The sequence below is a fragment of the Poecilia formosa genome, unplaced genomic scaffold (genome assembly GCF_000485575.1).
Source record: "Poecilia formosa unplaced genomic scaffold, Poecilia_formosa-5.1.2 Scaffold41, whole genome shotgun sequence".
In the NCBI taxonomy this organism is placed as follows: Eukaryota; Metazoa; Chordata; class Actinopteri; order Cyprinodontiformes; family Poeciliidae; genus Poecilia; species Poecilia formosa.
Window position 1 is genome coordinate 2,061,111 of NW_006799980.1, and position 24,177 is coordinate 2,085,287.

General features: G+C 40.0%; 2 long non-coding RNA genes across 2 annotated transcripts; one reads left to right on the plus strand and one right to left on the minus strand.

Annotated features, from left to right (window-relative positions):
• Positions 1-4,445: 4,445 nt before the first annotated feature.
• On the plus strand, positions 4,446-6,037 carry LOC107836140 (uncharacterized). The gene is made up of 2 exons (XR_001661993.1): positions 4,446-4,612; positions 5,641-6,037. It is a non-coding gene; the product is annotated as an uncharacterized LOC107836140 (long non-coding RNA).
• Positions 6,038-11,521: 5,484 nt separating this feature from the next.
• On the minus strand, positions 11,522-14,182 carry LOC107836137 (uncharacterized). The gene is made up of 3 exons (XR_001661990.1): positions 14,112-14,182; positions 13,823-14,032; positions 11,522-13,673 (listed from the first exon to the last, which is right to left on the minus strand). It is a non-coding gene; the product is annotated as an uncharacterized LOC107836137 (long non-coding RNA).
• Positions 14,183-24,177: the final 9,995 nt, after the last annotated feature.

Sequence of the window (24,177 nt, forward strand, 5' to 3'; positions counted from 1 at the left end):
AAATCAAAACAAACGTAGCCGAGTTGATTGACACCAATTTTGTCTGATTTAAAGAAGGTGGGGGGGGGGCAACTTCACTCAGGTGAAATAGGCATATGCAAATAGTAAAACCATCTGTTATTGGTCCTAACTCCCCATTATCTCAGCAAAGATACAAACAGATACTTTGAATGCATGTGTTATAGTTTAAATTACCATTAACCAAAATCAGGTTTGGAACGTTAAAAGTTTTCTTCGTCTTGTCGTTTCATTTAGACGTAGCTCTATACGCTCCTGGTGCAAAGCGTCCATTACAGTCGTGTTCTGTTCTGTGTTTATGTGCGCGGTCCCTGTCAAGTAAACCGGTAATAAATGAAGTAAATGAGAATAAATGCTATTTAACATCGCGTCAAACCCATCAGCAGTCTACAGCATCTACGCACTTCTGTGCAAATAAATCAAAAGTAGAAAACGGAGAAACGCTTTCAATACACTCTCGCTTAGTTCGCTATTCCTACTCCTGACTTGCCACCACCGGGGGAGTGTGTCTGATTGAGATGGTTTAATACATGAATGTGATATTGTTTGGTGTAAAGCTGTACTGTTTAAAACAGTTGGAGAACTGACCTGCAGTAGCCACCATTCCAACTCCAGGAAGGCAGCACTGAGATGTTTTTTTGTTTTTGTTTTGTTTTTTGGCTAAATATAGCAGAACTTTACACAGAAACACAAATATTTGCACAAAAACAAGACGGTGCTCTAATAAACTTTTTATATTAAAGTTTGTGAGCAAGAAAAACTTGATTTGGGGATTATTTACACCAAGAACCTAAGAGGAAGTTGTACCTCATTTATTCCATAATAAGTGGAATCAATTATTATTAAACTACTGCAGATGCTATTTGATACAGTGATTCAAAAAAAAAATAAAAAAGTAAAAAAAAAATGGTATGGCCAGATAAGGCAGTTTTAATTCATGGCAAAGCAAAAAAAAAATAAAAAATAAACAAAAAAATTTGAATGATTTAGAACAATAATTGCTTTTACGTAAAATGCTTGATTTGATAAAGTCAAGAAAAAAAAAGCTAAATATAAAGCAAACGGCGTTCCTTCTTATGTCGTCTGTAAGCCGTTTGTTTTTGAGACGGCATGCTGCTGTGCTACTGTGACCGAGGAGCGCCGGGAGACTTGTTGTCCTTTCAGCATGCCTGACATCTGATTTCACTGTACACTTTATAAGTCAGTGGTGCCTGGTGATGAGGGCATACTAAATGTGACATTTGCGATTGCAAATGAGCTTGCAAATCAAGGCTTTACCGCCGTCACCAACCGGGGCCTGGCACATATTCATTTATTTATACTGCTAGATTGCTGCCATCAATCAAGAGCATTATAAATCTTCCGCCTCATCAATAGGCAATCTGCTAATGCATGCGGCCGATCAATTCCCGACTTAGGAGAGCCGAGATGTGAAGCAGCTCGTCTCTTTCCCTCCCCACCCCGGTCCTTTAGTCGCAGACACGTGCACACGTCATTTCCGTTTACTACAAACAAGCACATTCGTGCGAGTTGTGCAGACGCATATTGCGTTTAAGGGTCCGTGCCTCCGATCCATACCGATGGTGTCGTTTCAGGTCTTCCGATGTCGGTGGGAACGGGTCCATCAATGGGGCCCTGCAGTATAATAATGACATGATTAGTATTTATGCCAGCCAATAAAAAAAAATAAAAAAAAGGCAGTCTAGATCCCAAGGGGGCCAGAGAAAATCTGACCATAACTGAAAATTTGACCTTCCGAATAGCTCCCCATCGTGTAGTTTAAATCAAATATTTAAATTATTTGGCAGAAGATTGCAGAGAAACTAGAAGATAAAGGTTTTAAAACATAGCTCTATATATATATATATATTTTATTTTAGGACTACCCGTCATACGTTAATATCTTCGATCTCTGCCGGCGTCACACTTTTTTTATTTTTTTTTTCATTACAGAACAGGTGCAGGACGTATTGATTATAACCCTCAATAATAATTAAAAATCTTGTCATGCATTTCTAAGCAAGTTAGATCAGAACAATGAGTGATTAAAATGATTCTTGTGGAACATGTTTCCCGTCCATGTATCTAGAGGCCAACGTCTTTTGTTGCATAATTATAAATGGGAGCAATTTATGAAATTATTGAGTGGAGGATTTTCTATGAGAAAGGCTGATCGAAAGGAAAATGACGACAACAGCAGCCGCAAAAAGGAAAGTCTAACTCGCTACGCTATGCAGCCTTGTGCTTCATTCTGAGAGTGCAGTGGTTTCGGTGAAGATAGCAGCTCGGTGAAATTGTTACAGAGTTAACCAAACACAAGCTGATGGTTGCTGAAGACTGATGGAGTTGCGTCAGGTCTTCAGTCTCGGGGGGTGGGGGGGGGGGGCACTACAACCAAACGGCTTCCTGCAACCAAGATGCTTATGTTCTGAGCAGAGATCATTTCTGGATGGCCAGTAGCGTTTTTGCTTTCTTCCTAAGGACATATGAAGGAAGGGGAGGGGAAGAAAAAAAAAGTGCTTCAGGTGATTAGTTAAAGGTAATAATTTGAAATGCAACAGAAAATAGATCATATTCATGCACCATGGTGAACCTTTTCTGTAGATAGATTTTATTTATTTATATTTTTCTGTGTTCCACACTGAAAAAGAATGACTCTTTATGCTCAGGTTATGCAAATGTGGCAAAAAAAAAAAAAACATTTTGCTATATTTAATTTTTAACTATTTTTATGAAGTTCCAAAAAGATAATTGTCAAATATTATCATTATTTTTTTTTATTATTATTTTTATTGCTCCATTGCTGTAATAGAAAACTAGTAGCACCGCTTTTATGAAAAAACGATAAACAGTCAAATGACATTCAAGAATAAGAGCATAAACTTCAACTTCACAAATGTTACCATTTCTCATCTTTACACATAGTTAATAAATATTTTATTCCCCAGGAGCTTCTGGGAAGCCTTCTGTGTCCCCAACACATGCTAAACCAGGGTTTTAAAGAAAGCTGCTTTAAAAAAATAAATAAATAAAAGCTGCACTTTTTTTATGCAACAAATAACCAATTCACAACAAGGGAATGGACTTAATCGGAGGAACCAATTTATGCTATTTATTACGCCCAAATGTCTAAGGAAAAAGAACAAAGACTGAGCAGTCATGCAAGAGATTGTGTGACATGAATCCAAACTCCTCACAAAAAACTGTGGAGTTGTACTAAAATGTGACTCTGCTGGGACTGAATCCATTATGTTCTCTGCAAGGTCCCGGGGTATGAACTACTGCTAACGTGCCAGGCTGTATCTGAGCTACATACCGAAGACGGCGCTCGAAGGCGACAAATGCGAAGATCCGAATCCTTTCTGCTGTTGGAAAAAATAACAAAAAAGAAAAAAAAAAACCCTCAGTTTAAGACAAGATGCTTTTACCAATTAACATTTCTTCAATTATTTTTTAGAAGAGTATTAAATTTTGCACATTCCATTTTTTTTTTAATTAAACGGACACCACTATTAATTAGTTTTACTGTGTTTTATGGTTAATTTGGGGCTGAACCCAGAGATTATGACCTTGATGCTGACGATTCCTAAGTTGGAATACCAAGTTTAAGCTTTCATCATAAAATTCTAACAAAGTGCAATTTTTATGAACTCAAGAATTCAATCACTTAAGAATCTAAGAAAAACACGGGGATTGTTTGATGATACCAACATTAGATCCTTAGCAACTAAAATAAATCAGTATTAGTCTCAAATCTACGTCATTTTAGCTTCAAACGAATTAAATGAAATTAAACGACTCCCTTATTCTCAAGACGGCATTTGGTTGTTTCCAAAAAAAATAAAAAAAAATAAAAAAAAATCACTCTCTGCCTCTTTTCACCGCTAAACAATTGATAACTATCCAACAACCCCGAGTCAACTGTTTTGCACGTCTTTTAATAGGAAAAGCTGAAACAATGTTGACAAGAAAAATGCATTTAGTTTATCTTGCAGATGAGATAACATGCCAAGGCCGGTGTTCTGTCCAAACACGGCATACTGAGGGGACAAAAAAAAAAAAAAATGTATCTGCAAAGTCAAACGGTCGCCGGCTGAAAACACAGGGCTCGTCCGATCAATCAGGGAAGCCAAACACGGCGCGTGTTCCCGAGCTCACCTTTACCTCGCAGAGACGCGGGCCAAGAGATTTACCGCTGTTAGCCTTGGCCTACCCTTGACTGCCCCTGCCCTTTCTCCCACGCAACATAAAGATAATTATCACTTGTCTCTCATCTAATAGGGTCCCCGCTCATTGTGCCCCGGCCCACCCTTCTGTATTACATCTCTGGACAGATTAATTGCCATAGCAACGGGCACAGCCGGTGCCATGCACCTCCTGGTGGACATAAGAGCGGGAGATGAGATCATGTCAAGTTATTAATGCTGACATTAGCGGAGGCATGACACCTCCAGCCGAGGATGAAGCCGGGGCCTTTTGTAACGCCGCCAAAGACGGGGAAAGGCGTCCCTTCAGAAGAGCGCGAGCTAATTATGCTATCCAAGTGATGGGTTTTCATTCTTTAATACGCCGCGGACGGTGTCCAACAAAAGATGTAATGAAAGATTTCACCCCCCCCCCGTAACGAGGCAGCGGTTTCTTGTCGGTGCGTGATGCGTGTGCCGTTATCAAAACCGCACAAGGTGGGTTAGCTGCGGTTAAGAGCCGACAGACTGCAGCTCTGAAAACGTTCGCGTACGGGAGCCACAAGTACACGAGTCACGTCGTGAAGCGGCCTCCCCAACCCGCAGTGTGTGTGTGGGTGGCAGGTTTTTGATGTACTTGACTTTTGCCAACACGTCACTGATAGCCAAGGGGCGAAGCACACATTATTCATGTGCATTCTCTCAAACTTTGTACATACGCCTAAACGGTCTGTCTTTTCAAACCCCCTGTCGGCCGTGGCAGATGGACGCCGAGCCGGTTTCTGCTGGAGGTTTTCTACTTGTTAGAGTTTTTTTTTTTTCTTCTTCTTCTTCTGCTGTCTCTACATACACGCTTGTTATGAAGGGTTGCTGCAAAGTCGGTGACACGATGCAAGAAACTGTCTACTGTCGCTACACGCTCATGCAGAAGGAGTGAATGTTGCAAGTTAAATTCCCTAGAAAACTTTTTAACAAATATGAAGAATAAACTGAATTTTACTACTTTATTTGATAACTAGGATCAAGGCGGTATTGACTTAATTTATGTCTGCATGATTAGATTTATTTGACTTTTTAATTGCAAGGTGGCTTTAAGCAACATGTTGTGTAGATTGGGACTATGTAAATCAATTGAGTCATTCCAAACGGCGTAGGTTAGGTTTAGATTGAGTCGTGTTTTTCCTGAAACTTAAACATCTGCACAGAAAATGCTGCATTATGTTGATTGTCAACATTTCCTAATAAAATGCATCCATGTCTTGATCTGGGGAGGAAAAGTTGTCGACAAGCGAGCCTCCAAACGGGAGCCGGGACACGAGGAGCACAAATGTAGATAGATTCTGTCACATTGAATGACTAGCAGTTCTCCCACAGAGAAGCTTGTGTGCATGTGTAGGATTTACGTCTAAACTGACAATCTTTTTTTTTTTTTGTCCAGATGCCGCCACTGATATTTCAAGAACAGAAATTGGAAATGAAATTGGGTCCAACTAGGAGCAGAAGAGAAAAAAAAGAAGCAATGTTTTGATATTATTGTTACTTTTTTGTCTTGTTTTTTTTGTTTGTTTGTCTTAATTCCCCATATAGGCCTTTGCCCTTATTGATTTAGAATTTAATCACCCAATATTACATGACCTGTTGTTGATGCTGAAGTTCTGTTTGTTTATATCTGGTGGATTTGTCCAAATATGGTGTTTATATTTTGGATCAAAAATGGAGGACTGGAAGATGCTCCTGGTGCGTTTCAACATGAATGAGGCAACTACTACAACTCCATCCAAGTTATGTAGGGGGCAGTATGCTGATAGTCGGAATAAAATGGAAAATTTCACTAATCTTCCTTGTGATTTTGTGCAGTACGTAGATCAACACAAACTGTTTTCTCAAAAGGGGAATTTATGAATAAATGCGAGTCCTTAATACCTCCCATTTCTAAAGCCAAAGACTGTAACAACCATTTAATTCAATTTGGGAAACGTTTTGTACCGAACAGAACAAGTAAGGGAATTCCTTTGGTCTTTTGTTTGTAAAACTGCTTTTACAGAATGTCGCACCGAGGTGAGGTCTGTTTTATTCTCCCTTAAATTGTGCCACATTCATAAGCGAAGTAAAATTGTGGTTTAGAAGTAGAGATGAGTATGCAAGTTTTTGTTTTTACTTTTTTTTTTTAACTTGCTCTCAATGGCAAACATCCTTTTGCAGAGACAGTATTATGGGGACTGGGGGACAATTTCCTTCATGAAAATAAACCTCGTCATTGTTGGAGGCAATCTAATTTCAGAGAGTCATCAAGATGAGATTCTGCAACCAGCAGCAATCCCACTTTTAGGAAACCCAGCTCTATGCTCAAAGAAATCAGTGCTTGCTCCTCTGAGGGAGATTTATCCCATTAAACACTTCTGGTGCCTGGGTCCATCCCCCAGCAGTGTGTGACCAAGCCAGTCACACACTGCTAGCTTGTGTGTGACTAGCAGCCACGCCTGGCATCTGAAGAGGAGGTGCCAGGCAGTTGTTGCTCTTACGTTCATTTAAAATGGAAAACGAGCTACGTGGTGTTGCATGAGGGCATAGTCGCAAAATGTTGCAACTTGTATCCGGCGACGTTAAAATTCTAGATAAAATAATTCAGTAAACGTCAGAGAACTAAAAATGAATTCATTTAAATCGATCAAAAATAAGGTTTGCGGATCTCCTGATTTATCAGAAGCAGCTTAAACGCTTAGATAATTTTGACTAAAACACGAGGTTTAACAAAACGTATCACTGTCCATACGGACAAGAACCCCGCAGTCAGTTTATCGGAGCAAATACAAACGGCACGAGCAGTCGGGGAACGCGATGAGAAAAAGACAAAAAGATGCAAATTTCCAGCCTCAAAACAGTGAATTAAACAGAGTTCACCTTTTGTACAGTCCAAACTCCAGTTTGTTTAATAAATGCGAAAACTTTTTAAATAGGGAGCTGCAGAAGCCTTTCATTCCCAGAAGTCAAGCATAATGAAATGCATGTGTCAAGCCTGCAGTCAGCTCCATGAATCACAAATAAAGTATTAATACAAGAGTAATTAACTTACTAATTACAGCTTTTTGCTGGCATTGGAGTGTCCTGCGCAACAACCCCTCCCTCTTTTGACTTATTGCGGTGAAAGATCTTTTCCGTTTTGGCCTCGATGTTTTTCCATTGTGTTTATGCCTCAAAGTCCATGCGCTTTATTCTCAAACTTCCCTCAAAACGTCTGATCTTTTCTGAACCACATCAAATGTTGTTTATTTGCACAGGCGCTTCGCAAATGTGAATGCAAATCAGAGTTCTTCCGGTCAACCGCGAGACAAGCGTCAGGCACAGCCAAGATTCTTCAAAAAAAAATAAAAAAATAAAAAATAAAAAAATCAGAGTGTAGTGCCAGCAGAGAACTGCCACAACAGTTTGACATTTTCTGGATGGGACGCAGTTTTTCTGTGCCTCATGGACTCGTGTTTGACAGGATGTAAACCAGCCAACCGAATCGGGCCACATGGGCTCCTTCTGAAAGGTCAGGAACTTCTCAAAGCGTCCGCCCAATCAGAGCTGAGATACAGCTGTCACGATGGGAGGAAACGGAGGAGTCGAAGAGAAGAGCCTCGGGGCAACACTTCCCGAAGCATTGCAATCACAGAGGCAAGTTTTGAAGCAGACTCAACAAGCGAACCACTGCGGGGATTGGGATTGTGCTTTCAGACGGCTGATTGTCTTTACGGCATTTGGAGCAAACTGGGAAAGCCGACACAACGGAAGGAAGCAGAAGTGTTGCCGTTACCCAGAAGCTTGTGTGTTTCGTTGTGTATTTCAAGTCCCTACAGTTGGCACAGTGGGTGTTTTTTTTTTTTTTTCTGTGGTAGGGACTGGTGCACTGCATCTCACAAAAGACTTTGGCAAAAATGGGTCTAGCGTATGGATAATATCTCTAAGCAACGTATGTGCAAAGTTACTTAAGGACAACAAAGTCAATTGATTTGGAGAGGCCATCACAAAGCCATGAACTCAATCTAACTAAAAAGAAAAATCAAAGGTTTGTGCAAGGTGACTCAACTGAACAAGTTCTGCAAGGAGAAATGTTCAAAATTTCCAGTTAGCTTTTACAGGAGACTCACGAGTCAACAGAGTTTAAAATGTAATTTTATCAAAACGTTTGATCTAAATCTGTTGAACACTGTCCCGTTGATAAGTGACAGAACCACATAATGTTTCTGCTGCGACAGTAAAACAAACTTTACTTACATGCAGTCGTGGTACCAAGATCCCTCAGTTCATAGAAAGTCTAATAACCCACTGATCGTTTCTGGTTTTCTGAATAAACACGAAATGTATTTATTTATTTTTTCCAAAAACACCTTCTATTTAATCCCGTCATTTTGACTGAGGGTGTGCCATCATAGCAGAACAACACCATTAAGGGTCACTTTCTCATTAGTGTGTATCTGACGGGGGACGTGGAGACACACACCGCTTGGTTATTAGTGAAAATCCATATTCATGTTTAAAGGCTGGGGTTTTGTCAGAGTTCGTTGCAATAACACCTGCATCTCTAAATGCGTCATTTAAAAGTGATTTGTTTAGGATTTGCAGTCGGTAAAAAAAATAAAAATAAAAATAATAATACTTTTCATGAATTTTCAAAAGAGCTTAGCTTACATTGGACAATTTTCTTCGGTAAACGTAACAGTCATGATTGTTCTGGACACTCATTTATGTGATTTAGAGTCAAATGAACCTCCTCTGTCCTTTCGTAAGTACTGACGTATCTGAAAGAAAATGACTCTTTGTTGAGAAACATAGGCGTTGCGCGCTGCTTTTTAATAGTCGACATATCTGACTGAAATGCCAAGTGTTGCTAAGCTACAGTTTAGTTTTATTTTCACAGTGGATTCTGATGCATCTTTGGGAAAACATCTTTATGCAGAATCATTACAGAACGTGTAAATCTAAGTCGGTAATCTATTTTCATTTTCTTCTTTTTTTATTATTATCTTTTGTCAAAGCATACTAAGAGAAAGCCAACACTAAATAAGGTATATTACTGAAATTACATTCACCCTGTTGGATGTTTCACCCTTTTTATTCGTTTTGCAGTTCAACCACACGGCACAAAAAATGTAGATTTTTATCAAAACAAAATCCAAAAACGCAACATCTAATGTTAAAGCGAAAATTGATTCCTACAAAATACTGACAATAAAGTATGTTTGACATAAAATTATAAGTGATTGCATAATTATTAACCCCTTCAACTGAGTATATTAACAGATGCACCTTTGGCTCAAATCACATTCATGACGTCTGTGTGACGAGGACTAGAGGGGCAGCGGGGCAATTACAGTGCTTGGTGTCCATCTTGTCTGGATTGATAAGGTGGTCTTAGACAGATGAAGACACTCTGTTGTTGGTTGTTTTCAGATTACATTGTGAAAACATACGCCATGTTTCCCTGACATACCGCATAATGCAGTAGAAATTTCTCAACTAAGCACAAGCTGAGAGCTGCTGGACCGACTTGTTGGCAAGATGTGTAAGCAATCATCTCATCTTCAGTGTGGGGCGGGGCGGGGGGGTGGGGGGAGGATATGATTTTATAGATTTCAGGAGAAATGTGAATATGTTAAATATTACTTCCATTAAGCTGGTTCTGCCGTCATCTGCTGGAGCAGCAGCATCTCGCGAAGTGACGTGAGAAGCATAAAGCAGGCTCTGTTCTGGAGTCTGCTGTGGATCCTGTGGAGATAATTTTGCAAAAAAAAACAAACAAAAAAAAAAAAACAAGAACCTGATGGAGAACCCTGGGCATTCTTTTCTCAGGACTGCAATACAGCAGCAGACTGTCATCATTCAGAGGCCTGTTTATCGCCGCTGTAATGTAGAGCTCTACAGGACATCCTTCCTGCCCGCAGCCATCACCATCTGCAATATGACTTTAAAGAAACGTATCTGACTGTTACTACAACATATATCTATTTGTTCTCCCTTTGGGATAAATGAGACAGTTTTGATTGATCCACTGGAAAAGCATAAGTGATAAAATAAAGTGACACAGATTGACTCAATTCATTTTGAAATTTACTGAGATGCACCTGTGTAGTCAAGACGTAAAGAAAGTACACCCTTTGCCTATCGAAGGGTTTTTAAGTACAAACAAAACTGCCTTTACACAAGTTTAAAATTGCCCAGACTTGTCACTTATACCTAACTCTAAATGTACAAACTCGCAACCCGTATATTTATTAAAAAGAATGAAGCTCCCCCCAGCCCCCCCTCCCAAAAAAGCTGAAAAATTCTATCTCACAAAAAAAGGCACCAAATAACATTTTAAAAGGGGATTCTGTCTTGTCACGGTGCCTGCATGCCGGCCGCAGCCCCGTCTGTGGTGGACATCGTTTTATTTCTACAGGGTCCCCCCCCAAAATATTTCAAGCTATTAAACATCCACACATTGAGTAGGGGGGGGAAAAAGAAAAAGAAATGAACTTTCAGGACTTTTTTTCCTCAGGGGGCCTACAAAACTTGAGATGACAAAACTTTTTCAGCATATTTGGCTCCGGGTCAGAAAACTGTCTCCGAACAGAGCAGCACTCTCCTGAGCCGTCAAACTTACGGTATGTGAACTGGCCTTACGAGAAAAGGTTTAGATGTCAACCGACGGTGAAATGAGGCAAAAATGAAGACAATTTATTATTTTTTTCTTCTTTTTAAAGCACGTTCTGCCTGGTTTTCCCAGCACAACTGCAGACCTAATTAAGCCTGTTTATGTTTTTTTTTCTTCCTCCAAAGCAAGATGCTTCATTTAATCTTTGTCTTCACTCGTTTTAAGATTCATTAATGAGCGGCTGTTTTATTTTTATTTTTTATTTATTTTTATTAATTTAACGTTTTGGATTTCAGTTGCATCAACTGTGGGGATTGTTTTGGCCTTTGACCCACATTTTCCTCCAGCTGTGGTGAACCGTATTGACGGGTTGCTAAAGATCCAAATTGGTGCACATAGAGTTATGGCTCTGTGTGAATATATTTTAGGTTGTTTCTTTGTTATACATTAGGAAGGTTTAGCCAAGGTTACCGTTTTCAGAGCACTAACCTGTTTGATTTTGTTAGAAGACATAAAGCAAATCAGACGAAAAAATATTCGGTAAAGTGAATACACTTCAAAATATTATTTACTTCAGCAATTGAATTCACAAAAAAAAATAAATAAAATAAAATCTACCAGAAAATCGCGTACCGTTACTTAGAATTCTGCGTTTTGTAAAAAAAAAAAAAAAAAAGAAAAAAACACAAGGAATTTGCACTGTGATGTTTGAACATGGGATTTTCAGCCATGCTAAATTAGGGGGCAAGTGGAAGTCAACCTGAAACAGTGGGAGGACGTGCTGGAGAACAGAGGAATAGAAGTTCTTAGACACAATGCAAAATAAATGAATGACACAGGGGTAACACTGAGTCTACAAGGAACAGGTATAGAATATGGATGAGTTTAAGTACCTGGGGTCAACTCGCCGAGGTAATGTGCAGTGCACAAGGGAGGTGAAAAAGAGAGTGCAGGGAGAGAGGCTGAGATGGTTTGGACATGTGTAGAAAGAGGATTGTAGTTAAATTGGACAAAGGATGTTGGATAAGGAGTTGATGGGGAGAAGGAACAGAAGCAGACTATAGAAAAGGTTCATAGCAGTAGCATATGAGCACATGTAGAGAGTTTGAATACTAGAAATGGGGTTGAGCGAAGCTTGGTGAATCACTGTGTTAATCCCTAGAGCGATAATTAATTATTAGGTAAAATGAATAGATTTTTTTGTTGAGTTCCAATGGTGCGTTCACACCAAACGCATTTCGCGCGTCTGGTTTACATTCAAGGTCTACGTGGAGGCGCGCGGGCGACTTGTTGCGGCGCGTTTCGTGAGCCTAGCGCGGCACGATCCGAAGAGTTTGACGCGTCAAGCGCGTCCGACAGTATAGGCCGGGAACGATAAACAACAGTAGAGAGATGTTGACTCGTCTAGCGCGCCCTCGACGCGACTCCACATAGACTTTTGAATGTGAGCCAGACCCGCCAGGCGTAGAGCGAAACGTCAAGCGTTCGCACTCAAAGTGCGCACGCCTGGAACTTGAAGCATCAGACGCGATTTTTTTTTTTTTCACGCGCGTCACACATTTGGCGTGAACGCACCGTAACTCGTCAAAAACTGAAGTCTTAGTTCACATGCGAAAAAGTAGACTAAGCCAAATATTACTAACCTTACTCCAGTTTAATTAGTTTGGTTCAAGCATTTCTTTTTTTTCCCCAAGGCTGATGCATTTTTAGAAAGCATCTCCAGATCAGTTGATGCCCTTTACAGAGTGTAGTCCAGTGATCAAACGCTTACTTTATTTAGGCCTCTGTTTCCTCCCACTTCAAACCTGACTACACTACCTTTGGTTGCACTTAAAGATATTAGCTAAAGGCTAAAGCTACAACCCATAAAACTCTTATATTATACTGTGGGCTTTTTTTTGTGGCCTGACTTTGCTTTTTTATATACGTATATTTAAGTAAGAGATGGATCAAAAGTGTTCAGTGAACTTGTTCTAGCAACACTAGCTGCAGTATCAGATGTGTAGGAATGCTGGAGCGATATTTACCTAAAGCAAAATATGTTCATATACCATTGAAATGTAACACTGTGATCAAATTGTTACTTGTATTTGCATTATTTGTGTTAATTATAAGTTTTTAGCCTTTTTCCTCACCTTGTGATAATGGGTGTGTAGACACCAGAAGCACATTTACGATTAATTATGTCATTCTAAGTGAAAGCCTGAAGCTATCTACCGCTCTTGAAAATTATTCAACACCCTACATTTACATTTTTTTACTTCGTAGGTGTGCCTGATTACAAAGTAAGGATTTTAAGCAAAACAGGTTTCAAAATAAAGAGACTAAATGTGACACATTCATTAATTTAACGCTCTGAAAGTCACTATATAGTTGCTGAACAGTTATATCACTTCTGCAAAAGCTTTCATTTCCCCAACTTCCTCTTCCGTCTCCCTGGGGCCAAATTTGCAAAAGCGGGTCATCTCAGACTTCCTCCCCTCCCAGTGGAAGAGCACTCTTATTCATCTATCATAAAGCTCGCCAGAGGATATCCCTAGCAATGTAAATTGGTTTTGTTCAAGCAGACCAGAGTTTAGAAAGAAAATGAAATGTATCTCATTGCAAGCTACTCCTTTTTTTTTTCTTTTTTTTTTTTCTTTTTTGCAATTTTACTCTGTTTGGTCCTTCGCTGGCCCCTTCTTCCTTATCTGTCTGCTGTTTTATCTGCTCTCCAAGGTCAGACAAGCTTGAGGCGATCAGCGGAGATAAAGACAGAATGCGAAGATGAGGATATTGGTTTGAAGGCGTCAGCGGCATGGTCAAATGAGTTCTCTCTGGCTCTCCTAAGTCGCATTCTAACAGACCCTTCGCACCTTAAAATAATAATAATAATAATAATACTCTTAAAGGTCCAAATGACCTGATATGATGTTTCCAGACAGTGAAGAATGTCAAAGAAAGACAAAGAGTCAGAAAGCAGGTCTGTCGAAGAATGCTAAATAAGGTTGGGGGAGCTACAAACCAAGAGCAATTTGCCACATGATGCTCTGGAGAGAGACAGATACACCAGAGGAACCAACTCATCACTCTCGGTTCCTCGCCTTTTTCCTCCCCCCCCCCCTCCGCACCACACGGATCAGGCCGGCACAAGCCTGAGGGTCGGGATTCTTTCAATATCCTCTTTGTGTCCTGCACCGGGATTTCGGATAAGACCGATTCACCTCTGCTGCACCTGTCGGGATAAAAGATCGGGAGTGGCAACGTTTGATTAACTTTACTTTTAATCTGTAACTATAAGGGCCTTGTTTCACCTCTTAGCCAGCCGTGATGGTCGAGTCGAGTCGAGCCCGGGAGGAAGCCGAAAGAGAGGCGGGGGGGAGAATAAGAGAGAGAATAAGGAGCGAGCCAATAACACAAACACGCAAACACAAACATATTTCTTTTTCTTGCTCCACTAAGGGAATGGGAGCCCTGTTAAATAATTCAAATGGCTGTCCTAGGATGCCAATCAGAAATACTACAGCCATAAAAGCCGCGTCTACGCTCGGCGCGGAGTGGAAGCCCCTGCAGCAAATGAAGGCATTATTCTTGTTATCCTCCGGAGGATGAAACCACACTAGTATTTCTTCTTTTTATGCATGTCGTCGATTTCTTTTTCTTTATTTATTCTCTGGGTGCGGCGGGGGGGGGATGTTTAGGTTTTGAAGCAGGACATATCTGCAGGGGGAAAGCAACTGTCAGCCTACTTTATCCCCATTTGAATAGTGCCTCTCTGCTCGCTCCAAGGTGGAACACACTCTGTTAGAAACTGGGTTAGAAGAAGAGGCGCCGCGGCAGACTTGCAACAACACCATGAGTGGGAAAAAAAAAAAAAAAAAAAAAAAGCATGACAAGCCTCTTCCCCGGAACCCTTCCACCAAACATGTAATTCTCTCTCGAATCCATAAATGTGCATGTCTTGTACGCGTTACTGTTGCTGGTCTGAATATCTAAGACTATCGTGGTTATATTGGATACTGATGAGCTTCCTCCTGAAGCAAACGTGCTTCCTCCTGAAGAAACATAAATGTCGCTTATGTTTCAGGGCTTGTATGGCAGAAACATAAGCGACATTATTGATGAGAAGCGTAACAGTGACACAGCAGACAAACAAACTGTTTAAACTAATTTATCGCGTTCAATATTAGCACGCAAGTTTAATCTCCACATGGACCATTAGTGAAATGAAATGCCGCTGCCCAAAGTGTTGCATAACTAAACGAGAGAGAGAAAAAAAAAAAACTCAGCCATGTTAATTTATATTCATTTTCCTGCGTTAAAGTTTCAACATACAAGATTTAAACTCAATAAAGCTAACATCACGTCTCAGTGGATGCCACACATTATTGGCAGCCAACAGACAGTTTTTCCAGACAGTATCTCTCATTTGTCGAGTTTGCTCATGCAGTTAGAGCGCCGCACTGTTAATCACAGAGAAAATGGAGGGAAACAGGACGGATGGTGTAAAAAGCCTCTACTGGAGGTTATTATCGTATACCGTCATCTATATGCAGATGAAAGGAAATTGCACTGTGGGCTGTATTGATTTGAGAAGCCCTTGATTCTCCATGCTTTTTTTTTTGTCTTTTACAATGAGTTTTTCTTGACACTCATTTATCACTTCAAACATACAGTTCACTACAGATGTGTTTATACCTGTTGGACCTGTTCACATTTTGCCATGTTAGCATCACAAACTACAACTGGAATGTTGTGATCGGACAGACATCGCAACTCTGCCTAACTGTGAGGTGGAAGGAGAATAATACACTGCTAGTTGTTATGTTTCACTGTAGCGAATCAGAAATTTGTGCTTAGTTACATTGGATGGAAAATGGTTTTTAACATCAATTTTGCATATTGTTTATTATATACTATAAGCTACCACTGCTGTAAATGTCTCCACATCTTTAAGTGCATATTGAAATGAATAACACACAGGTCTTTTTAGTAATTAGGCAGGTAGTCGAAGTGGGTTTTATTTATGAGCATCTTCGTCAACGGGGTTGATTACAATTGTGCACCACACTTCTCAGATTGCTTTTAGCCAAGCGATTTTAAGACTTTGCATCATCTCCTTTTTGCTTCTTCGATTTGCTTTGCGCTGGTTTATCGCATAAAACTCATAAAAGTTTGTGGTTGTAACGCAGACAACCAGCCACGACGGTTTTGGCTAGCTTGAGAAAAACAAAATGCCATAAGGGGCTTTTGGTAAAAATGTTTTCTCCTGCTTTAACAGAGGAGATATTCTTTTACCTCCATTGAGGAAGATCCACAAAGCCCAGGAGCCCATCTTCAAACAGAGCTAATGGACAATTTACCCACCACTCTGCTCCTAAAAAAAAAATAAAAAAATAAAAAAAATGGAACCAATCCCCCTTTACCAGCAAACCCCAAAAAAAAAAAAAAAAAAATGGAACCAATCCCCCTTTACCAGCAAACCCCACTCCCACTTATCTCTTTGGCTACCTTGATATGCTGTCACTCTCTCTGCTCTCTGTGCTCGGGGAGCTTGTGCAGCGTTATGCATCTCCTGTGTGAGTGCATGTGCAAAAGGAGACAGCCAAGGTCATCGCTCATTGATAAGACCCCGGTGGAGCGCACATGTTATCTCTCCTGCCTGGGGACTCCCCGCAGCAACATCCACAATTAGCTATCTCACCCCTTAGTGTTTGCTCCAGCGATAAGCGTCCCCTCCCACCCAACTACTTACTTTAGCTGAGGAGGGCTGGGACAGAGCAGACTCCCCTCACCCGCAAACACACAACCAAGAAGGTGCCTTGTAAAAGTCTACCGAATCAACTCGCACTGTAGCAAATGTTAGCTAAAAAAAAAAAAAAAAAAAGTAGTAATGTAGATGTGGAGGCTGAAATTTTGGCTGAAGCATTTGCGCACTTGAACGTGTTAAAAACAGCATAATTCAAAATTGAATCTGAGGAAGACACAAGAAATGCGTTTTACCTGATCGGGGATTCAGTTCTCACCAAATGGGTGGAAAATCTCTAATGCATATTCCAGTGGTGAACAAAAACAGTTCGGTAAATTGGAGCCAGGTTGCTTTTTTTGCTAGCTTTTTCTCTCTCTCTCTCTCTCTCCCTGGTCAATCCACACTTTAACAGTGGTACTGAGCTGGAAGCAGGTGGTTAGGGGTTTCAGGCACAGCACCCACACAGGAAAGAGGAAAAACAGAAGTGATGAACAGAAGAGTGGCTACCTGTCAGGTAGTCGGTTAAGTTACCACAAGGAGTGGCTGTAAAAGGAAGTTCCACCTACCTCCTTTCCATTCAGGTATTTTTTCCTTAATGTCACAATCTCCGTGACTGTCAGTCTGCAAGCTAATGAGGTGCTATAAGTCTCTTTTCCTCTTTTCTCTCTCATCCCTGTCATTTCCCTAGTCCTTTGCAACATCATTTCTTTTTCCTAGAACATTGATTTCTTTAGGACCTTAGCAGACACTGTAACCCAGGAAGTGTGGTTTGTATAGATCATGGTGACTTCTCACTCTCTCTCTCTCTCTCTCTCTCTCTCTCTGTCCTTAATCAGAGTAAAATGTCTCGTTTCTTTATTATTTCAAGACACGCACTGAGCCAATTATCTAATCATTACGGCAAAGCAGGTGGTGCACTAATACAAGATAATAACACACCTTGGGCATTCGGAGCCATCGCGCTGCTCAGGGCTTGCGCTCCTCTGAACAAGCCTAATTGGGCTGTGGTACATGGGAAGATATGTGCGAGGGAGAAAATCATCATACTTAGGAGAAACTGGAAGAGTGGAACTTTTGTGCTTTTTTTTTTTTTTTAATCAAAGGAGCAAAAAGGACATAAGCTGTAATTTCATGCTCTGCATGAAAACATCTTGCGTTTTTGAGCATAAATGTGGAATCGACTTTAACGTATCAGACTGGGACTCAAACTCTACAAATGTCTCTTCTTGAACATTCTGACTAGAATTTAAAATCAGTTAAACTTATGTTACATGTAGCTTGCCCTCTGTAAAACGCCTTTTTTTTCAGTTCTGTTATTTAGTTGCTAATCCTCTCTTAACCCTAACGAAGGAAAGCCTCAGCACATCAACATCCTCTGATGCTTGTGGGTCGTCAGTCATATTCTGGCAAGTAACTTCAACATGGTATTTATTACCTTGCTTGTGTAACCGGTGCATCCAAGGGTTATTCCTCAGGGAAAAGTCAGTAAGTCGAGATGGAAAAGCTTCAGAATCAATACTTTTAAGTCATCCGGCAATGAGCCTTAAATCCTCGTCTTTCCATCCGTCCTATTTGTTCACTGCTGTTTGCAGTGTTTAAAACTTTCTCTTCACTTGAATTAGAGCTCGCTTATGTGTTTTAGAAAGTCTCTGTCCCTCCTTTTAATGCATTCGTGATGTGTGCTAAAGAAGAAGATTTAAATGGAAGGCAAACGTCATTAAGCCCTTTGATTTTAAATGAAAATGTCTGTTGTGATTTAGGTGTAATTGACTGTGTTTCAGTCTTTGGCCGTACTGCCGGATAAAAAAAAAAGAAAAAAAAAAAGTGTTTCACTCATTATGCACTCGTCACCAAATTCGTAACCTGATTTAAACTTGAAACTGAAAAGGGAAGATTTTTCATATGGAGCAAAAGTTAATCCGGCCTTCCAAAACCAACTCCCTTTTGGGTTGGTGTTGCCAGTGTTGACACCAGCGAAAGTGCGGTGGAATCTGGGAATCTGCAGCTGAAATGCACTCGTGTACTTATACTGTTGTCAATAAGATGAAGGATGAAAGACGCAGAACGAGGCGGACGGCACTCTTGCGTGATAAATGTGGAGATGAACACTTCTTCTTGATTTCCTGCATCTTTATGTCCTAAGTATATCAATTTTGATGGATGGATTCCAGTCTTTCATTGTTAGCAGTTTGCAACAAGACTCTGACTTTAAAAGAAGCAAGACCGGTGTCTGCATCTACGATGGGATATTGTGGTTCAAAAGAATCGATAACAGAACTGAGAGGATGTACATAGAAAAAAAGATAAGAATTAAAACATAGTTGAAGAAGCTGATAAACTAGTGTGTGACCCGTACCTTGATTAACAGTGCTTTGTTATGACTTCCTGAAGAAAAGAGCAGGTTCTTCTTAAAGAGACAGAGGCCCAATTTCAAGGAGTTAAATTACAATGTCAAATTTATTTTAAGTCACATTTGATATATCCAGCAGTCTTGTGACTATTGAAAGTAACATAGTTCTTTGACTGTGCTATGAAATAGCTGGAAAAATACATTATACTGTCCCTTAAAAAGGAAAATGCACCACTTTGTGTTGGTCAGTCACATATAAAGTCGAGAAAATACATTGAACATTGTGGTTGTACACTGATAAAAGGTTAAAAAGTAAAATACTTTGTTCAATGTACCACCACAGAGCAAAAGGCCCCGAAAGCCAAGGGGTGTAGATAAAAGCATGGATGCAAGTGTAAAAAAGGTGGTGAAAATGGAGAAAAGGAGATTTATAAAAAAAAATAAATGCCCAGAACTCCAACAACAAGTTATGATATCGTTCTACTACTACAAAACTAACTGGAACTGAACAAAATGACACAAAACCCAACCAGTCCACGTGACAACATGCACATTTTTTTTTTTTTTCCCCCCTCCTCAAGCTGTCCCAGATTTAAGCGCGTTGCTTTCAGTTTCAAGAGGCTCACTTTCTTGCCATTGTTATTCTGAGCGGCTTCCGGTTGTCCTGTGTCGATAGACGCCGGCTGATGTTCGAGAGTCCGTTATCAAAACTCAAATCCCACATGCTCACTCTGAAACAGCACCTGACAGCTGAAGGTACCAGGGGCGAGCAATGCCTGACAGCAAGGTTGCGCCGGTGTCTATAGGTAAACCATGAAAGCAAACTGACAGCCATGAGTGTCAAAAGTAGTTTGCTTCCAATAGAGCACGGGTCACACGTCTGGTATTCATAGAAACAGCTTTTAATGCCCCCCTCTCAAGCTGCCGTTGCGTCTTGCTTTCATTATATTAGCACCTCCGAAGGGCATGATGCCGTGTTGTTGCCCTTGTTTTGTTTTGGGGTTTTTTTCCCTTTGACTGACATGGCGGTTATGAGCAACGATAGCTGGCAGGACTCAGAGGGAGCGTCTAAATGAACTGACACAGGCTCCTCGCACCAAAACCCACTGACAGCATTGTTATACTAAGGATTTTATATAGAATGACGAGCTCCGGGAAAAAAAAAAAAAAAAAAAAATCAATGTGATTGATGCACAGCACTTGCCACATAATTCTCAGGGTTTCTGGTCTGAACGTTCGCGCAGCATTCGGGTTAGGTTCGCCCGTTGAGCGCGCTCAGTTTGGCTTTTAAAAGGAGGACGGTGAGAGTTTTGAATGGAGCGAAAAATGTTCCAACATCCCGTCCGACAGTAGTTTGTAGTCGTTTATGAAAATGCCAGTTGCGTGAAAAGCCAAACCCTCCAGCGCAGGCAGCCGAGCAGCTGGACTCGGTCTGAGCCAAGGCTGAATTATTCGGTCTTGATCTGAAGTTGTCTTGATATTGGCCCCTGGTCTGTTTTCTCAGTTAAGTCCAATGTAGTTTTTTTTTTTTTTTTCGTTTTTCTTTTTCTTTAGTGTTTGGAATAGTTTTAGCGTAACGTGGGAAAAAAAAATAAAAATACCACTGGTCCTTGGATGAGGAGCGTATGAAAGCACCAGATTCTAATTATTGCTATTGCTTATGTTCTGCTCTCCATTGTCAGGTGACATTAACTCTTAGGTGCATCAGTGACAGGATTAGACACTCTTTCTTAAGTGGGGAAAAAAATACACGTACTAGAATCAATGTGTTTTGGAGTTATTTTTGTCATTAGATTATCATTTGTAATATGATAATCTGATAATCTGATAATCCATGAAAAAAACAATTCTATATAAATATGTATGTATGATGAAAATGTAAAACTTTTTATAAACTTGAAACATTTTGAAAATTCAAGACGATAATTGCACAAAAAACAATAGAAGAGTATCAATATCTATTTTTTGTAGCTATCGGTGTGTTTGAAAAATTTTAGGTTCAAAAATTTGCAAAAAACTTTCAACATTTTTTTAATAAACTTGAGATACTTAGAAAAAATTGGAGGAAACGATTGCACATCTATTTCTTTTTCATCTCTGTGTGCGAGTATGGGTGAGCGGGAGTAAGCGTCTTTTCATCCAACATCTCCAATAACCCGCTCCTCTTCTCCCAGCTCACAACTGACTGCATCTCAGCGAACCAGTATGTGAAACTCCTAATGGTCAATGATGACCTTCCCTTCCTCCAGGACTTGTATAGGTCAAGGGTCAGGGAAAAGGCAGGGAAAGTCTCCAGACATTCTGGACAGAAACTGCTTAGACTTTTACCTTCAGCTCAGGCATACCAAGCAACTATTTGCAAGACAACAGCCTCCAGAGAGACGGATCCTTCTCCCAGGCTGTCTTCCTGATGAACACTTCACAATCAGAGCATTGATCACTCCCTTTTTTTTTTCTCCATACAATTGGTTGAAACCAGGCTCATCTTCTCTCAATAAACCGAATACCATCAGTTCCGTTGCTTTTCACTTTTGCCTCATCCGGTTATTAATTATGTTCAGTTCCTGGATCAAAGAAGATGAGATGACGTACCAAAGGGGTAGAAACATTTGAGTTTTATGAGGCTGGAGAGAAAATTACAAAACGGTTGTGCAAGAAAACGTGTGCCCTCAAGCAACAGTCCTTCCCTTTGGCTTCCAGCGCGCACATCTGCGATTTAGGCTGTCGGAGAGTTCAGATATAGGCGAGATGACGTGTGAGCACAAATAAGTTGTATAAAAACTAAATCTGCCTGTCTAATTGAAGTCTACATGTGCTATGTGTTTACTTATTGGGTTAAAGTTATACAGTGGAATCAACTCGGTTATTTACCCTGGGAATTCACTGGGCCTCAAACATTTGGGTCAATAGAGTGAGGCTGGGAGCAGCTTTATGTTTGTTTGGATCAGATAAAACAGCATTTCCAACAGTTTTATGAAACGTCACAAACGTATAAATACCCCCATCAAATCTTAAAGATGTTATATTTATGGCATCTGATCTTTAGGGTGCAAAAAATAACTGTGAGAAGCCTGTAATTTATAGATGGACTTCACTGCAGGTGGTTCATGTTTGATCTACTTGAAAGGGAGAACTCCCATTAATTTATGTTTTCCCCCCCAATTCACAGGAACCGAAACTGGAAAACCACCTGTTATTTTTAACCACCTCAGTTTACTCAGCATACATTTGCTACCGGTGCATCTTATGAATAATTCTGCAATCTGGTAAAGTCTCACATAACATGCAGACTTTTCTCTCTTTTTCTATGATTTTATATTGCAAAAAAATAAAATAAAAATAAAAACAATAAAAAGTATCCTTTACTAAAGATTATAAACGTGAGAATTTTTTTCATCTTCTCAAGACAGCAATCCAAAAAAAAACTTACATTTTGTGTGAGCAAGAAAAACAAGATGCGAAACTTTGACTAGCCCATTCCAACTCTCTAATTGTTAGATTATTCCGTTACTGGACTCACCAAGCTTTCTGGCTGGCACCTTGAGGTTACCCTGAGCTATGTGGCTAAAGTTAAACACCAAACTATGTGATGATGTTCATTTCTGCTTTGGTGTAAACCAGCTCTTTGGCTTCATCGGACCATAACCTATAGGGTTTTAAAATATTTTAGGCTGGACTGAATTCTTTCTTTAGAAGAAAAAAATTCTGTTTTCAACCATACTTTTCTGTCTGGACGTACAAAGAATAGCATATATGAAGAGCGCATGAGAGAAATTCCTTCAGCTCCTTCAGAGTTGCCGTCAGGCTCTCTGTAGTCTCGCTGACCAGTTTCCGTCTCGTCTTTCCATTTTTCTTTTTTCTTCTTCCAATTACAGATGACTGTTTTCACCTATAGCGCTATGGAACTTTTGTTTCCATCTCCTGACAAATAACTTTGTATGACATCCTTTTAATCATGGGTTACGTCTCCAAGAGAAGTAAATGTCAGAAAAATCAAGGTAAGAAAACTGAACTTCATTTCAGTTTAATCACAGTCACTACGATTGATGTAGGTGGTAACCTGCAATAGCGCCTGCATAAAAACGGATCAAAAAGTGCATAAAGCAAAGTTCATTGTTGATTAATCTCACCCAATCCATAACTTTATATCTCTCCAAGGGATGTAGTCTCGTGTAATGTAGCCATAACACCAATGGATGTTGGTAAAAGTCAACGTTAACAACTCCCGGTCAGTTAATTTTTATCTCGTTTGGGGAGCCGGAGCGTTTCCCAGTAGCCAACAGGGACAAAAGGCAGAGTATATTCTGGACAGGAAAATATCTGAGACAGGCTTCCCCTAACTCGCACGATGTCACCTGCAGAAAGTTTAGATTTGCAAATGGCCACTCATAATTCTAACTAAAAAATAAAACAGCCATAATTCTTGTACACTTATCAAAGATACTGTAATTGCAAAAAAAAACAAAAAACATTGCGATCATGAGCTTCGAAACGGCCAATATTCTGCAAAAATTATTTCTGCTTAGTTGCATTATGTACAACACTTTGCACGGTGAAGTGTCTCAGCAGTCACGAAAAAGCAAGACAAAACCCTTCAAAGTGAGCACAAAATGAGCCTGTTAAGGAGCCGTGTGGGTGTTAAGTCCCCTCTTCATCATGCACCAAAAGACACTGGAGTGAGGATAAAATAATGTGCCCACAAGGCCTGGGGTACTTAAGAAGGTGCACCGAGAGAAACCAAATCCCCCTACCTTTATGGGGAGGCTGAGATTGCTTTGATGGCTCCCTGAAGTACCTTAGCTGAATCGTGTCAAGAGCAATTGCAACATAAGTGAACAAAAACAGTGACATTGTGACCTGTAATGTCCCCAACTGAATTTGGACATAAAGTAGTCTAATAGAGCGGAAGAAATGTGCCCTGTGGCCAATGTCCTTTATACACATTTCATTTAAGGGCTAATATCACCTTGTCCTTGAAGACTGTTGTTTTCTGGTGTCCTATGTGGTTTTTTTATTATTATTATTATTATTATTGTTTCTGTGACCTATAAAAAAATGTTTTCAAATTGTTATGTAGTAAAGGGCTTTTTCCCCCCTTCAATAAATATTGACCTTTTGCTCTTAATCTTCACAAAGAATTTTTTTTTTTTCCTTTTTGTTGCAAAGTCATGTGTGTTCATTATATTTTCAATATTTTTGTCATCGCATGACAATTATCTTCAGGAAACAAAAGCTAAAACGAAGCATTATTCCCAGCTGAAATGTAAAACAACAACAACAA